The sequence below is a fragment of the Equus caballus genome, chromosome 7 (assembly GCF_041296265.1).
Source record: "Equus caballus isolate H_3958 breed thoroughbred chromosome 7, TB-T2T, whole genome shotgun sequence".
Lineage (NCBI taxonomy): Eukaryota > Metazoa > Chordata > Mammalia > Perissodactyla > Equidae > Equus > Equus caballus.
In genome coordinates this window covers 86,006,551-86,023,753 of record NC_091690.1, presented here as the reverse complement: position 1 = coordinate 86,023,753, position 17,203 = coordinate 86,006,551, and the positions used below count along the sequence as shown (strand labels likewise).

At 42.5% G+C, this 17,203-nt stretch overlaps 1 long non-coding RNA gene across 1 annotated transcript in view; it reads right to left on the bottom strand.

Moving 5' to 3' along the window:
* The window catches only part of LOC111774369 (uncharacterized), a 36,867-nt gene extending 22,669 nt beyond the window's left edge, over positions 1–14,198 (bottom strand). The window contains exon 1 of the long non-coding RNA XR_002809356.2: positions 14,032–14,198. This is a non-coding gene — a long non-coding RNA (uncharacterized lncRNA). The remainder of the gene's footprint in view (positions 1–14,031) is intronic.
* Positions 14,199–17,203: the final 3,005 nt, after the last annotated feature.

The window sequence follows — 17,203 nt, the reverse complement described above, 5'->3', positions numbered from 1 at the left end:
TTCTGGGCCTCAAGGTGGGGACAGATAAGGATGGCGGAATTTGGAAGGTAATTAAGGTTAGATTAGGTCCTGAAGGTGGGATCTTCATGATGGAATTAGTGGTTTTATAAGAGGAAGAGAAAGAGATCTCTCTCTCCCGCTGAGAGCAAGCCATGAAAAAGGTGATATGAGGACATAAGGAGATGGCAGCCATCTTGCAACCCAAGGAGAGAGCTCCTACCAAGAACCAAATCTGCTAAGACTTTGATCCTTGGACTTTCCTGCTTCCAAAACTGTGAGAAAATAAATTTATGTTGTTTAAGCCACTTAGTCTATGGTATTTTGTTATGACAGTCCAAGAGACAAAGAGGATGTATTAAAAAAGAAAGAAAGAGTTTTTTATTCATCCGTTTTCCCCATCATCTACATAGTGGTCTGACGTTAAGCAAAGCCTCAATATATCTTTGCTGATTGACTGATTGAGAACCTAAGACCACATGGTCTTCTTTCCTGATCAAAATCAAGTAAGCTGTTAGACTGCTCTCAGAGCTGCTCAGAAAGGAGACCAGAAATGTCTGCCTGAGAATGGGGACAACCCAACTCAGCATCCCTATGTGGCCTGGCTTGTGACTAATTTCTGCCTCTATATCGTCCCAACTTATGTCAACGTCTTCCTCATGTCAAATGAGTAGGGGAAAGGGGCTGCTGCCATGAGGGCTCTCACTGAGTAGGAGTAGGGAAAAAAGGTATGGGTGGGAGATTTGGGGGTCTCCTTTACTTGAAGTCACTGCAAAAGTCAAAAGCCCCCACTCATCTCAGAGTGAGCAGTCAAAAAGAGTATCATCACGTCTGGCATTTTGGATACATATATGGACCCGACTGGGTCCAGCACTTGGTCTAGCCTGAGTCTGGCAAGTATTTAAAAGATTGATAATATCTAGAAAGAAAATTTAGCAATTTCTTTCAAAGTTTAAAATGTACGTACATATCCATTGATCTAACAATTACACTCCTAGGATGGTGTCATGATGACATACCTAAGCATACAATATCATTTCAGCATTTCCAATAATAATGAAAAGGTGGAAAAAAACCCCAAGTGCTCATTGATAGAGAATTGGCTAAATAATATCCTACCATCTTCTGGCTTCCACTGTTGCTGTTGAGAAATCAGTTGTCAGTTCAATTGGTGTTTATTTGCAAATAATCTGTCTTTTCTCTCTAGTTGCTTCATCCACCAAGCTTCTTAACTTTTATATATTTTCTATTTGTTTGTTACACTACTGAATCTAGGGAATTTCATTAAATCTGTCTTCCAGAGAACTAATTCTGTCTTTACCTTTATTACTCTATTTTACCCCTCTGTTGATTTTTAAAATTTTAATTGCTGCACTTTTTGCTTCTAAAATTTGTATATTGAACCTGTACTCCCAATGGGACTGTATTTGGAGAGATGGTCTGTTAGCTCAAGGTCAATCTCCCTCAGCAAAAGGAGGAGGATTGGTGGCAGCTCAGGGCTAATCTTCCTCAAAAAAAAACACCAGATGTGTTTGTTTTGAAAACAATAATTATTATATCTTCATTCTTTGTGGGTCTGATTCTTCAGTTTCTTATTTCTGTTGACTCTTACTTACGATGATTTCTTCCACATGTATTTTGTGATTTTTTAAAAAAATTTTTAGTTTGGTTCATTTGTAGTTAATCAATGGAAATTTTTATTGGCCTGGGTTTAAATTTCCAAGAGATAATTTACATTTACTTCTATTTGCTATCTGGGACCACAACCAGTTCACAATAAGTTTAAACTGAATTCTCTATTTCATTAAGGGACACTTTTTCTGTTTATTTGGCTTGGCCACTCTTTTTAAGTCTGCTGAGCTTCCTCAAATATTGGTTGATTTTTTTTGCTGTTGAGATATATATATATACTAACCAACATTAATCAGTGTTGGATACTAATGTGTTGTCCTCCAATGAGTTTGTAAGTCATAATTTGTTTGATTTGGAGGTGGAAGGCTTCTCTAAGTATAAAGGGAACTGTGTACTTCCGGGTATGAGGAGGCACAGACTCACAGGTAGATTTTCCAACAGAGTGCTCCAATGTGCCTCATAACATTACAATTCAAGTAAAACATTGTCCTTGAAATTTGGAGAGTTTGAAGTTTCAAATTGTATATCTTTCATCTTTTTCTTAGAGGCACAGACACCTTCCCAGACTGAGGTCCTTTTCATGATTCATAAAGGGAAATAGCTTGCCAAGTGTGCCCTCTGTATTTGATTTATAAAACATGATATATATCAAAATTCTCTCTACATTAAAGTTATTCAATTTACTCTAATGGCCTAGATATTAGAGTTATGTCTATTCATAGCAGACAACATCTGTAAGTCATTAACTGGAACTATAGTGCTGTTAATTTTCATCATTAAAAGCTTGGACTTAGGGAGAAAGGTTTCTGAATTTTGCAAGTCTATCCTAAAATAGCTGTCTCTCATACTAGAAAATTATAAACTTAGAAAATTATAAAGATACATAAAATTTCTCTTGTAAGAACAAAAGGAGAGAGCCAGCCCAATGGCCTAGCAGTTAAAGTTTGGCACTTTCCACTTAGGCAGCCCAGGTTCAGTTCCAGAGAGCAGAACCACACCACTCATCTGTCAGTAGCCATGCAGTGGTGGCCGCTCACATAGAAGAACCAGAAGAACTTACAACTATATACAACTATGTACTGGAGCTTTGGGAATGGAGGAAGAAACAAAGAAAAAAATGGAGGAACATATGCAACAGATGTTAGCTCAGGGTGAATGTTCCCCTGCAAAAAAAAGAAACCAAGGAAGAAAGGGAGAGGACTGAGTCAATCATGAGTGATAATCCAAAATGGCTTCATCCTAGTCAGACTCCACCCTATGATGTCTTTTCCCTATTCCTATCACTCTTTATTGATCTCAAGGATACTTGGATGAAAAGCAAAATTTCTTGTGTAAACCCACTTATAAGTAATATAATACTAAGCGCTACCAAGCTATAGTTACTTTAGAATGCTAGACTAGGATAAAGTGAGTTTGGTTAAAGGATGGTCTTCAGTCTCTGCCCAAGGGCATTTCCTTTCCCCTAACCTGAAGAGTAAACTAGCATTTGTCCTACAGTGCTGATTTATGGCCTACTTCTGGGACTATGTTGACTCATGAGAGCTTGTGGCCAAGCCTCGCTGAGCACCCCTTGTCGGGAGCTCCCCCTAACAGAGTGCAGGATCCTCTTTATCGTATTTCCTGCCTCCGTCTCCATTCCTTGAACTCTCTCTCTGTAGCATGGTCGTGATATCCTCGTTCTGGAATGAAATATCAAATTGTTGTGTCTTTATAGAGATGTAGTATCTCTTTGAGATAACTTACAAATGCGATGCAATAGGGTTTTTCTATTATAATAAATGGAGGGGTTCTAAAGTTCACTTTAAAAATAAGTGGTCAAGAGACCTAAAAATAAGAACTCTGGGGTATAGATCAACTCTAATAACTACTAGAACATATTTTTAAAAAAACAATAATTGTTAAAATACTGTGGTTCTGGTATAGATAGAAATATGTATCTGATGAACTGAATGAAATGTCAAGAAGTAAACTCAGTTATTAGATAGGTAGGTAAATAGATTGATTGATTGATAGATAGATAGATAGACAGATTAAAGATAGAGTTAATTAGTGCTATGAGGTGGGGACAGGGTTAACTCATCCATTAGACACAATAGGCACAGTTTAGGGGCCCACAAAAATGTTTTAATTTTAAGGTGTCTTAAAGTAAGAAAAAAGTACGTAATAATAATGATCATATAATAATGAATCTAGCCTAGACTATATTTACCTTTATAACAAAGTAGTTATAAAATGTAATTTTTAATATTTTTCAATGGTGGAAGGAGCCCATGAAGGCAAAAGTGTGTAGGGCCCGAGAAAATCACACTGTGGTCCCGGCCAGGAGAGCTCCAGCAGTTCTCTATTCATAATCGCCCTCAACCTCACCTCCATCATAAAGCTACCCAACAGCATGCAGGTCAGTAAAAACAATGTGCTTGCTGCAGAGATGCAGCTTCAAGACAAGGAGTCTGCCCTCTCTTTTCACACGATTGCTCCCTAAGTCTCTCACATATAGACTCTAAGCTGCCATGGATCACCAGTTTGAGAAAATATCAAGTTATGTCCAAAATTGATATTTAAAAATTACAAATTTATTAAATAACTTAAGGATCATAAACTGCACAAAATAGAATTGAGAGTTTTTATATGTTTATTTAGATGATAATGTTTGAACTCTGAATCTTCGAAAGAATTTATAAAGGAAAAAATCAGTACATCATTTCTGTACAAGACCAACTGATCACAGTGAAAACGAAAAGAGCAGGAAAGCATTTGTCTCAAATGTTAGAGAAATGGATTATGTATAACATACTAGAAGTTTATTCTAATATATATAAATATTACAAAAGCCCGCTTAATGGCAAATGACATAAACAGAACGAAATGTATATAGTAAGCAAACAGGATAATGTTCAGCCTGTAACAAAATTCAAATTAGAACGACAAAGTAGGTTTTCACATCTATTAACTTGGCAAGGAAGATGTAATAATAATACTCGCGCCATTGTTCACAGCGAAATTGATGAATACGCTCTGACAGTGGATATAAAAGAGGAACGCGGCAGTATGCATTGAGAACCAGAAAATGTTCACACCCTTTGACCCAGTAATTTGATTCGTTGTAATTTAGACTGAGGAGATAATTCAAAAGGAGGACAAACCCCTGTGGATGAGGCTCTTCATTGTAGCATTCTCTAAAGTAGCAGAAATTGAAAACAACCTAAATGTCCAACAGTAGGGACAGAGAAAAGAGAGAAGTAAATTGCAGTACATTAACTGGATGGAATATTCTGCAGCTCTCACAATAATAATTATGAGGAAAATGAGACAGTGTAAGGAGCTGTTCAAAACACCATTTTGTAAAAGAAAATATCCAATTATGTAGATGCTTTGATTACGACTATGTAAAATATACCAGTATGTAGACAAGGACTATGAGGGAGGAGAGAACAATAGACTGTGTTAGCTCCTACTCCTTCCCTTCAAAACATGAAGTTGGTGAAGTTTCTCATCCGCGTCGACACATCCCTCTACCTGCATCGCTCCCCCTCCTTTACTTTTCATAGCTCCTTCTGACTCATTTATTAAATGAATTTGTGCTGCTCCAGGGCACCCACGTCACTTAGAAAGAAAGTCAAGAGATAAATGTATTCATTAATATCAGAGTCTTTATTTAGCATTCAGCACTGGGATACAATAATGATTAAGACCTGTACCCTCTGTTCACTGAGCTCAGTTTACACACAGATGGATAAGGAGATATCTGCAATACGGTACAGAAGCTCATAAAGTGAAAGGACAAAAAGGAAGACAAGTGGGGACCAGAATCCTTAAGAACCACATATTTTATCTCTTTAAAGGAATTTTCCATTTAAAAGATGCTCAAGGCATTTACTTCTTTAGTTACTCCACTTTCTTTCACATTACGTATTTCCCTTTCTGGCTCCTCCACCAAAGACGTAAAAATGCTCAAGTCTTTCCTCCACGGCAAAAATTGAGTTTTTGACTCCATACTTCTCTCTCATCGTCTGTTCTATAATTCTCCTTCCTTTTTAAGTCACAATTCTGTACTTGTTTCTAATTCCATACTGACTAGTCACTGCTTAGCCCACTGCTCTTCAAGTTAGTTCTGATAACTAGAACTACAAGAAACGTTGAGGGTACACAGGAAGATGTCATGCTCACTCAATCCAGGTGAGAAGATACAAATTGCAAAGGAAAGGATGTACTCAGTGTGTTCCAGAATGGAGAGCAAGCCAGTATGTCTGGAGCATGGTGAATACATTGGGGAATGGCAGGAATTGAGCCTGAAGAGGTAGGCAGGAGTCCCAACACATGGGTCTGTAGCTCTGAGCAGAGTTTGCAGTTTATTCTAAGTACAATGGGAGGCCATGGGGTGGCAGCCAGGGGAGCGGGGGCTTCAGTGGGTGAGGGACATAATGTAATTGATGTTTTTAAAGGATCACTGTTTGAAGAGTGGAGAATGGATTAACGGGTCCAAGAATGGAAGCAGGCTATTGCTATAATCCTTGTGAGAGACATTGATGGCTTAGGTTAAGGCAATAGCAATGGAGATGAGAAAAATAGATAAATATGAGATATATTTTAGAAGTAGAGCTATCAGTAGAGCTTGCTGTTGAATTGCAAGGATTGGGGCTAAAGAAAAAAGAGGGATCCTAGAAGACTCCTCGATGTTTGGCTAAGTGAATGCTTGTGCCACTTACTGAAATGTACAATACTGGGTTAGAAATGTTTTTGATGAGGGGTCTTCTTAGGCTCTACTAAAATCACATGACTGCCATTAGACATACTTGGCACAGGTCTTCTTAGAAGGATACAAAAGAAAAATCCCAGTTGTTCAGCAGGGCATGTCATGAGTTCCTCTTCTGCTAGGGTCCTTGAAGCAGTCCAGTTGTCCAGGATCCACCATTTGCCAAGTGACAGCCCAGATGCAAGGGTTCCAGATCTACAGCAGTCAGGCTCAGGGGCTTCCCTGGCTTAATAGCTTCTTTGCCTAAAGGAGCCAATATCTGTGTCACAACTCCAAGGACTTGCTTCCAGTTTCCCAGGAACACTGATGGCAATTACAAGAATCGCCACACTCAGGGAAGCCCCAAAGCACGCTTTCCCACCAGGTAGTTATGGTTTCTTTATACTTTCTCCCACTCTAGGCTTAGATTTCCAAACAGGAGTCATTTTTACTACAAGCAATGCTGCCTAGTAACATAGTTGACATTCTTCCCCTCTTCAGGTTATTAGAATAGAACTAGACTTTGAAGGTCAGCTTCTTATGCAGAAAGGAAAAGATTCCAGGTTCTTATGCAGAAAGGAAAAGAGTTTTCTTAACTACTTACCCACAGGAGTAGAAAGCAAGATTTCTGGTTTTGCCATGCCAAGTGTTTAGAGGAGATATGAAATAAGCAATTTAATATACAAGTCTGGAGCTGAATAGGTAACTGAATTTAAATGAAATCAGCATATTTACAGCCCTGGCAGCAGAGAGGCTCACCCAGAGAAAGAGGGCAGAAAGGAACAGATGGCCTGGGGTGGAGCTCTGGGGCTCTTTAAAATTTCAAGGTCTAGAAAAAAAAGAGGAGCCAGGAGAGAAAATTAAGAAAAAGTAGCCAGTGAGGTGGGAGGAAAATGAGGTGAAAATGGAGTCATAAAAGGCAAGATAAGAAGTTTGAATAAAGAGGGAACACTCAGCTATGTCAAAAATACTAGAGCTATCAACTAAGATGAGACCAGAAGTATAACCCCCAGATTTGGCAACAAGGAGACCATTAGTGACCTTTGCAAGGGCTGTCTCACTGGCCTGATTGGAGTGGACTGAAGAGAGAATGGAAGGTGAGGAAGTGGAAAAAGTGACCATGAACAACAAAGCAGCAGGAGTAAGGGGAGAAGTCAACAAGGGTTTGAAGAGAGTGGGTACTGGGCATGTTTGTGTGCTGATGGGAATGATTCAGTGTAAAGGGGGAAATGGATGCAAGAGAAAAAGTCAAGAGAGTGAGAGAGGATGCACCCAGAGCCTAGAGGGGTTGGCTTCTAAAAGAAGTTGGGGCACATCCTTGTAACAAGTGTGAAAACAACTGGGGTGAGTATTCCAGAGCATCTACCCAGTTCCCGAGGCAGAATCCTGGGGCACTTCTACACTTTTTGTCATTTAACCCCACAGCCAATCAGTGCTATTGAATTCTAAAACCAGACAGAAGTTCCATGAGGTCAGGAGCTATGTCTTATTTCACTCTGTATTTCCAGCACTAGGATTGTGGCTGGCATAGTTGAGCTCTCCAACAAGAAACGCAAAGGAACAGAGCCCTAATGGTGGGTCACATCAGGGAAGGGTGAGAGATATTGGGGAGCAATTGGTCTGCCTGATATCTTCTAAATCGTATTTCCTTGGGTACCTGTCCATCACACTTTCCCTCAGTGACCTGAGGAAAACATGTCCTTGCATTACACCTGCTCCCAGGAAAATCCCCCTTTACATTTTCCTTCTCGAGATCATGTCAGAGCCTTGTCAAGAAGCCAACTGCTCCTCTCTAGCTCCAAGAAGCAGTGCCTTGGGCCAGCTGCTGACACTCTGGGGACTTGTTCTCTAAAGGACCTTTTTCATCCTTGATTAATAAATTGTAGGAACGTTGTTTCTCATTCACTACAGTCTCCCTGAGAGCTCCTGGCTGCAGAGATGGGGAAGAGGAGTGGGCCTGTGGCCAGTGACCACTCAGAGACCCCTGGAGAAGAACGAATCCAGGCACCACAGGCCTCAAGCTGGGTCACCTGGACATTTCCCCTGTGAGTGACTGAGGGAGGGTCGCGTCAATGTGGTCTGACTTTTGTTTGTAAAGCCCCAAACCAACAAGACATAAATTGGTTTATAGCTTCAATATTAGAGGAAGAGATTTAATAAATTCCAATGAGGAAAAACGTGTTGTCATTTTAAAATATCTCTGTGGAAACCTTTTCATTTGAAATTAGTTCGGCTCAAACAGACATGTCAGGATAATAAGGAGGAAGCCTTACACCAGAAAAGATAGCCCTTGGGTTCAGTGACCCAGGTAAGCCCCCTTGGGACTGAAGCTCGTTGGGGTTCCTGCAGGCCAAGTTTTTTTGTAGAATTAATGAGACAATCTCTGTGAAGGAGCTCTACAAATTATAAAGAGCTATGCAAATCATACTGAACGCTTTGGCTAATAGCTAAGACCAGATAGTTAACGCGGAAAAAAAAGAGAGAGACTGAGCCACATCTGTGTCCCAGTGAGAAAAGAAGCAAAGAGAAACCAGGCTCAAGAGTGTGAAGCAGGTGAAGGAAGGAACAGGAATGTCTGGGGACACAGGGGAGTCATAGGCAGGGCACAGACTGGGCTGGCAGGAGAGACAGGTGCTCTCAGAGCATTAGGGTGGCAAGAACTCTTGAGCTGGTCTAGTTCCAATGCCCCATTTCACAAGTGAGAAGATGGAGATCCAGAGACTGACATTGACCTGCATAGGGTCACATAGTCTGTTAGTGGCAAATGATAAGACACAGAAGGACATTTTCCTGAGCTCAGCCTGTACTTGGATAGGTAGACAGACACCCAAAGCTTGCCTCCTTAGCTGGATTCAGCTGGACTCTCCTCTGTCCTGAGGCTTCTGGCTTGCTACAACTTTCCTGTCTAAAATCACATGGTTTTCAGTTCTAGTACCTGCCCCACTAAGGGATGCTGCAATTTCTGGAGGGGATGGAATGCAGAAGAGAGAAGATGCTAGTGCTGTCAAGGCTGTGAACGTAGTATGAAGGCCTTAGGCACGGGCAGCAAAGATAGCAGCCTTGCACATAGCCCCAGTTAAGTCTGCAAGGCAGCCCTTCCTCCACGCCATCCAACCTCGGAAGCCAAGATACTATTAATTCCTCAGTAGCCATTTCAGGAAGTATCCAGTGGTTTACGAGCTCCTCCTAAAGCTGGCTTGATAGGACCTTCAAGACAACGAAGTCCCTCTGCTGTCAAGCACTGTCCTGGAGAGAATGAGGGACCAGAGGGTAGGAGCTTCATTACAGGGAAGTCTGGCCATCCTGGGCCAGGTTGAGAGACCTTCTTGCTATGCTTCTGCTGAGACAGGTGCTGCTCTGCAGGTTGGAGCAGAATCTGTCGCCCTGGCTGATGTGCAAAGGATGTACCATGAGCCTCCATAAGCTCTAACTTCTGACCTTCGTAGCTGGGGCCACTGGGCTCTTGTGGAGGCTCACTCTCATGACTGCCTCGGGAACCAGTCTCAGCCTAATTGCTAGTCTCAGCCTAGAAAAAGCTTGCCCAGAATCCATTTTTTTTTTCCTTTACTTCTCTTCCCTTCCCTTTCTCATCAGTCCCACCTGGCCTGAGGAGCCCTCGCCATGGCTGACCCCTGATCCCCATGGGATTCCTGATCCCAAACCTCTCTGCTACTAAATGTATTCAGAACTGGCCTCTGCAGCTGCTGATGGGATATTCTGACTAGATTGTACTGTAGCCCCTTGGGGAAGAGGGTAGAGCGTAGAAGGCTTTGAAAATCTATTTTTCGTCCATTTTTATCACCCCTCCTCCATCACTTAGGCAATCTCCTCCAAAGTTCCACACCTTAAGCCACATCTCTACTCTTTCTTCTCTCCCCACTAGACTGTTTGAACAGCATCTTCATGAACCCTGATCCTCAGGGCAATAATAAGAAATAAGTAGATTGGGCGACAATGCCCATTTTAAAGTTGAGGAAATGAGATTTGACCAAGGCCGCATGACTAGTAAGGGAAATAAGAGTAGTAAATAGGAATATTAATTGGCCTGGGAACTCAAGAGATAAAAGTATGGCCCTTCTTTGTCAATAATCCAGGTAGGTAACTTTTCCCTTTTGCTTCACCTGAAAAGCTGTGTTCTGTAGGGGCACTTCCAACTCTCCACTATAAAATAATAAAGACTCTCATTCCTTTTGAGCATCCTCACCTGGGGATCTTCCTAAGGACACAAGCCAAACCAATTTAATCAGAAGGTGGAGAAGAAAGTGGAACCTAGGTATCAGCATTTTTTGATGTCCTAAGAGATTCCAATGAGCATCCTAGGTTGAGAACCAATGTATTAGAAGACTCTGAGGGACGGAGACTGCCTTGCCCCGGCCTTCCTTCCTTGTCCTCCATCACCTACCCCTCAGGTGCCTCCTCCCTATCCTGGGGTTCCTGCTGAAACTACAGGCCATTCCCCTTAACTGCTTTCCACCATATTTACTGTCCCCCCAGTGACGGTCAAATGGATTCTGCAGATTAAACAATCCCAGCCATCTCTCTCTGCCCTGAGATTGCTATGTCAGACAACGGCAGAAAACCCCCTTGCTCCTTGTTCTAATTGAGCAATTTACTGTAAATAACCTACATTTCCTCCAAGAGCTCAGGTTCCTTAGCCAAATGGAGGTGAGTACAGGCTGCCTCTAATGGGATGCAGGAGCAGAAATGAGCTGTTCAAATAGACCAGTTGTTGCAGCAGCTACTGAATTAACACAGAAACACTTAAGGCCTCAAGTCCTTATTATAAACTAGCCACTCCTGGTCTAGGGTAGGTGCAGCCAAGAGCCCTGCAAAAATAAGTTTGCAGAGCTGGCGAGGAATTTTCAATTAGGAAGGGCCCCAGGGGAGGAGATAGGTGGGTTCCCTCTTCCCTGCTCACATCCTACTTCTCTTTTCCTCTTCCCTTTCCCCCACCTCCGTTCCCCTAAAATTATCATCCCTGTTCTGCCCTATCCCCTAAAGGATTCCTCAGAGCCTTATTCCAACTCAGTTTAAGAGAGAAGTTCTCACTGTTCCAGACTTTTGTTCAGGTGTCCTCCAACAGTGTAAGGGAGGATCCAGAGATTAAGATGCCTGATATCAGCTGGCACTGGTACCTGCTGGGAACCAGGACTCTGAGAAGAGAGGAGTCATCCACCAGGGAACATTTTCCTTGTCCCTAAACCTTTCCATCTAGAGGGATGCTGCACAGTCACCTTGTTTATTTATCCATTATTAATCCACTTTTTTAATAGATAATTATTTTCACCTAAACAAGGTAAATCCCATGTTTCTTCTACAAGTTGTGTCCAGCCCAGCAGCAGAGATAAATATGTGTATATGGCAGGACACTCGCTGTAGCTTCAGCTCACATGCCTCAAAGATATCACCCTCCCCTTTTCAAGACGTTCTTGTGGTCATTGGAGACCATATCATTTGCAGTATGCTTGGAGGAGACTTCTGGGAGGAAAGAGAACTGAACCATGGCCGTCCCCCTGGTTGATATACAAACACATTGGATGGACTGGGGTTGTCCTGGTCAAGGCCAGAAGCAAGAAAAAGCCATGGCAATGAGAATGGTATGTGAGCATCCAGGAGTGGACTGGGCCCACAAAGACCTGGGCAGCAGGAAGAAATTTGCTTCTGGCATAGTGTGCTACTGGAAACAGGAAAATCCCAAACAAGCAGCGTATGCACATACAGAGGGGAACGAAGGAGGCTGTGTGAGAGTGTAACTGAGAGCTGTTGCAGGAGCACCTTAAGACTGAATCTCAGAGCAGACATCTCCCTTGCATTTAGGAACAAGATAGCAGTGGCTGCCCACTGCCTGGAATTATGAGTCATAACCAAGGCAGGCTCCCCAAGAGAAAGGAGCATGCAGCCCCCCTAAGAAATATTACTCATGCTCAATCTTCAGGTTGAGAAAAACAGCCATGGTGACTCACTTTTAATCATGTTTACTAATGGGAATGCATCAGAATCATTAATTATATTGTCACAAAAAACAGAGTGAGAACCACAAGACTAAAAGATAAAAGTCCATCTAGCAAGGCATACATAGCCCCTCGCAACCTAAGTTCAATCTACCTTTTGGTCTCCTCTCCAGCCTCTAGCCAGTTTTCCCCCTAATGTCCATTCTGTCTAGGAGCTGTGTGATTTGTGCAAATTAGGCTCCCTTCCCCTAGCTGTAAAGGTGGGTGTGATAAATTTTTAAACCATCACAAGTTCTTAAAGATCTTCCCATCAAGAGGTAAGGACTTGCTCTGACCAATATAATATGACAGCAATTGTGTCACCCAGGTCTCAAGTTTAGATGTCAAGAGACCTTACAGCCTCTGTCTCACCCTCACAGAATGCTATGCACATGAGAACAAGACCAAGCTGGCTTGCTGTAGAGGACACACAGAACAGAACTGAGGCAGCCCAGACAACTGGCAGACCTGTGACCAACACCAACCAGGACCAGCCAGGCCTGAGCTGACTTGCCAAGTGATTCTAAATGCATGAGTGAGCCCAGCCAATACCACACGGAAGAGAGTGAGCCATCCTAGCTGAACCCTGCCCAAAGTCGTGACCCACAGAATCATGAGCCGACAAATTGTTGTGGTTTTGAGCCATCGCCGCAAGAACCTTCAGGCCTGAGCAGTGAAATGACTCCAGGAAGAAGGTGACTGCCCTTGTACTGTCGGATGGGAGGATGGACAGCCGGGTACTGCTGGGGTGCTGTCCACACTCTAACCCTCCCTGGGCCCACATGGGTAACAAATCCACAAGGGAAGGTGCCCACTCTGGTGTCTGGACAAAGAACAGAGAGTCCCAATAGCCAAAACCCCTAGAATTTGGGTTCATTTCTCTCTGTTTTTCTAGTGTCTCCCTGGGACACTGAGATCATCTGTCAGGAAATATAGACCCTGTTTATTTAGAATACTGTTCCCTCAGTTATAGTTGTGACTATTCTAGCATTTGACTTTGAAAGGCAATGACACTGTCCTTTTGGTGTATATACTACAATGTCATATACACATGAATTCAGAGCATACACTTGGGTCCAAGTACTGTGTTTGCCCTCTACTAGCTATATGACCATCGAACAGCCACACTGCAAGTTCTCTCCCAACCTAAATGAAAGCTCTTGCTATTGGCAGCCCTGGGATCAGATCTGCATCTTACCTATATGAGCTTAGGAAATAACTCCAAATCCCTCTTCATGCTTAACAGAGCCCTCCAGCTACCTTGCCTGCTCTCCAGCCAACTGACTATCAGAACTGTTTTACATGGTAACCACGGGGCATAGCCCAACAGGCATCCAACAGGCAAACACTCATTCACCCAAAAATATTCATAATATCTGTTCCATAGAAGTGTTGTGAGGTTTAATGAGATAATGCATTTCAACAGCCTGGCAGCTAGGGCGTGCCAAACGCCTGGTGGACGTTAGACTGGATTGTTGTTACTAATTCTTCACTTCTACCCTCTAATAGATTTACATATCTAAGCCCTTTGCCATGTGATTTGTCAGTGCCTCCGTCTTGAAGTGGACTGCAAAGCTCAGTCTCACTAACACTGAACTTGACCCTATGACTTCCTTTGGCCAATGGAATGTGAGTGGATATATAGTATATGCCATGTCAGACCAAAGACTTTAAACGTACTTGAATGTTTTTTTCTGTCCTCCTGGAGTGTCCACCCTGTGCCGTGAGATGAGCATGTCCCAAGTGGTCATTTCTCCTTCAGCCTGGGTACAGGAATGGACACAGAGAATTTCTGACCCAAGCCAAAGTCTGGAGTTCAGCCTGGTTAAGCAAGCCCAGCTGGGATCACTTGAGTCAGAATTCACCTGCAGAGTCATCAGCAAGAAGGATGAATATTGTTGTAAGCCACTGTGAAATCTGTGGTTGGTTGTTATGCAGCACTGTTGCATCAATAGCTGACTAATAAAGTGATGATGATGATGATGATGATGATGATGATCTCTGCTCTAAGGAACATGTCAGCGTTTGGACTCTCACTGCAGAGGGAGCTCAGAATATTACAGACCAGGGTGAAACTATCTAAACTCCCAGAACATTATATTTCATTTCACATATGGGAAAACTGATACTCAGGAATCTGAGATTGATCACCCAAAGGCTCACAGCTTATCCACTGACAGAACTGCAACCAGCATATGCCTCCATGGTAAGAGTGACCTCGTGTTGCAGTTTGTCCAGGATGGTCCCAGTTGACACCTGTTGCCACCATGTGATGATTAACAGCTCCTCCTTGCCCTTTCAATACAGTTCTGATTTGGACAACAAGTCATATGATTGCCTTACTCACTGGCTAATATTCATAAAAGTTAGTTTGAAAGTTGTCAGTGAAGATGATTTCAGTTGTAAATAGAGAAAATCCAACTCAAACTGGTTTATATAGCAAAAGGGATTTATTAGCTCCTGAGGAAGGTGGGAACACCAAAGACTTCGTTTATTTTGACCTGTCTGATCCACATGTCACATTCCTCAAAGGCTGACTCCTCTTCATGGGACAAAGTGATTAGTTGAAACCTGCTTCCTCATCCCTCCCGCTGTGCTACATGCTTCCTCACTCCTATCCCAGAAGAGAGGAAAGAACATCTTGAAAATCCTTCAGAAGAGCAAAGAGCCATATTTCTCAGAGGCTCCCAGCAAACGAATCTTCATGCTTCTAGACCCAAATTTGCTTGCATGCCCATCCTTTCACCAAAATCTGGGGCCGAGAATAGGGCCACACTAGTCTGAATCGGATGTCCTGCCAAGGGCCAGGGGTGGAGCCAGCCTCAAATGAAGTGCTTGGGCTGGGTAGGGTTGGCATTAATACCCAATGAAAGTTGGGGTAATCACCAAGAGAAGAAGAAATGGATGCCGGGGAGTCACCTTCTCGTCCATTCACTGCGGAGACTGTTGCTTTCAAAAGGCAAGTGGGGTTTCTGCCTTTAAACAATGAGTGTTCTATGAGACAATCCTAGAGTGCAGTGGGCCAGTTTTTGCCAGGAGTCCCCATCAGTTAGGATGGTTAAAGAGGAGAATCTTTTCTGTACCTACCATCCTGGTCTGGAAAGAATTTGGGTCAGAGCATCAGACACACCTCGGTTGAATCCCAGCTCTGCTATTTACTTTGTAACCAAGTGTGTAGCTTAATCTCTCTCTCTGTCTCTGCTTCCTACATGCAACCTGAGGGCAATAATGCCTACTTCACTGTGTTATGAGAGAATTAAAAAAAATAAAGCATTTAAATTATCTAGCACAGTGCTCAGTACATAGGTAATTACTTTCCTTTCTGTGTGCCTTAATTACTTGTTTAGAGAGCACAGAATCAGAAAAGGGAGCTATAATGGCCTGAGTCATTGATCTTTACCCAAGAGAAGATCCTATTATCTGGATTTATGAGACACAGCATGGGCCTACATCCCCCCTGGACCCTGCTGCAAACATGCTAATTCATAGTTCTGGCTATCTTTTCTATAGACTTGGTTGCCACCTCTGTTTTATACTTTCCTTAGTGTGTTAATTAATGACGTCCCAGTCTTCTTTCCAATCAGTTTCTTTCAGAGAAGACACTTTGGTCTCTACGAATGCCGAACCTCAAACATTATAAGTAAGACATTCATTTTGTCCTAATGTCTTGGGAGAAGCTCATTCTAGTTCTCGTTGAAGGTAAGCACTTTCCTTGCCTATCCTTCCTTTCAATGGAGAGGGTCAAAGGAGTTTAAGGATGTAAATCCTTCCATAATATTGAAAACCCCATTCAGCTAAGGGTAACATTATATGCACTGCTAGAGGGCCAACATTTCATGGACCTTACATCAAGCAAGCCTCCCTGTTCCCTCCACTATACTCCTCCTGCCAAGCCTCAGGTGGAATGTTTTGTTTCCAACTTTTTATTTTGAAATAAATTTAGATTTTCAGATGAGGTGCAGAGTTCCCGTATACTGTCACCCAGCTTCTTAAGTTGTTGACATCTTACATAACCACAGACCGTTTATCAAAACCAAGAAATTAACATTGGCACAGTAAAATTAACTATACTATAGACTTTATTCAGATGTCACCAGTTTTCCCACTAATATCCTTTTTCTGCTCCAGGATACCATGTTGCACTTAGTTGTCATATCTCCTTAGTCTCCTCTGATTCTTTAGCAGCTTCTCAGTCACTCCTTGTTTTCCATGACCTTGACAATTTTGTGTACACTGGTCAGGTATTTCTTACACTGCTCCCTGATTTAAGTTACCTGATGTTTTCTTGTGATTAGAAAAAGGTTATAGATCTTGTGGAAGAATATCCCAGAAGAGAAGTGCCTTTCTCATTGCGTCATATCAGGGAGTCCATGATGTCAATATGTATTGCCGGTGAGGTTAACTTTGATCACTTGGTTAAGGTAGGGTCTGCCAGCTTTCTCCTGTTACTAAAGTTACTCCAGTTCCATTTCCATATTCGGTCTGTTAGATGAATCACTACATCCGCCCCACACTTCAGACATTTGAGCACTTCCTTACTTTCTAGCACTACAAGATGCTCCAGACTCATCTTGAATTTTCCCTGCCCCAGTCCTAGAATCAGCTCTTTCTCTAAGGATTCCTGCTTCATTTGATTGGAGAATGTTACATAGAAATAGAAAGAGAGAAACCACTATGTGGTGTTTACAATGCTATGTGCTGAGGATGGCACAGTTTGTTTCTTCCAACAAGAAAGTCAGGGCCTGCCCTCAAGCAGCTTCATTCAGTTGTGATGAGCATTATAGATGGGAAGTGCATAGAGCTATAGGGCACACAGCTAGTGGAGCTAACCATTTGGGTGTCAGAAAAACTT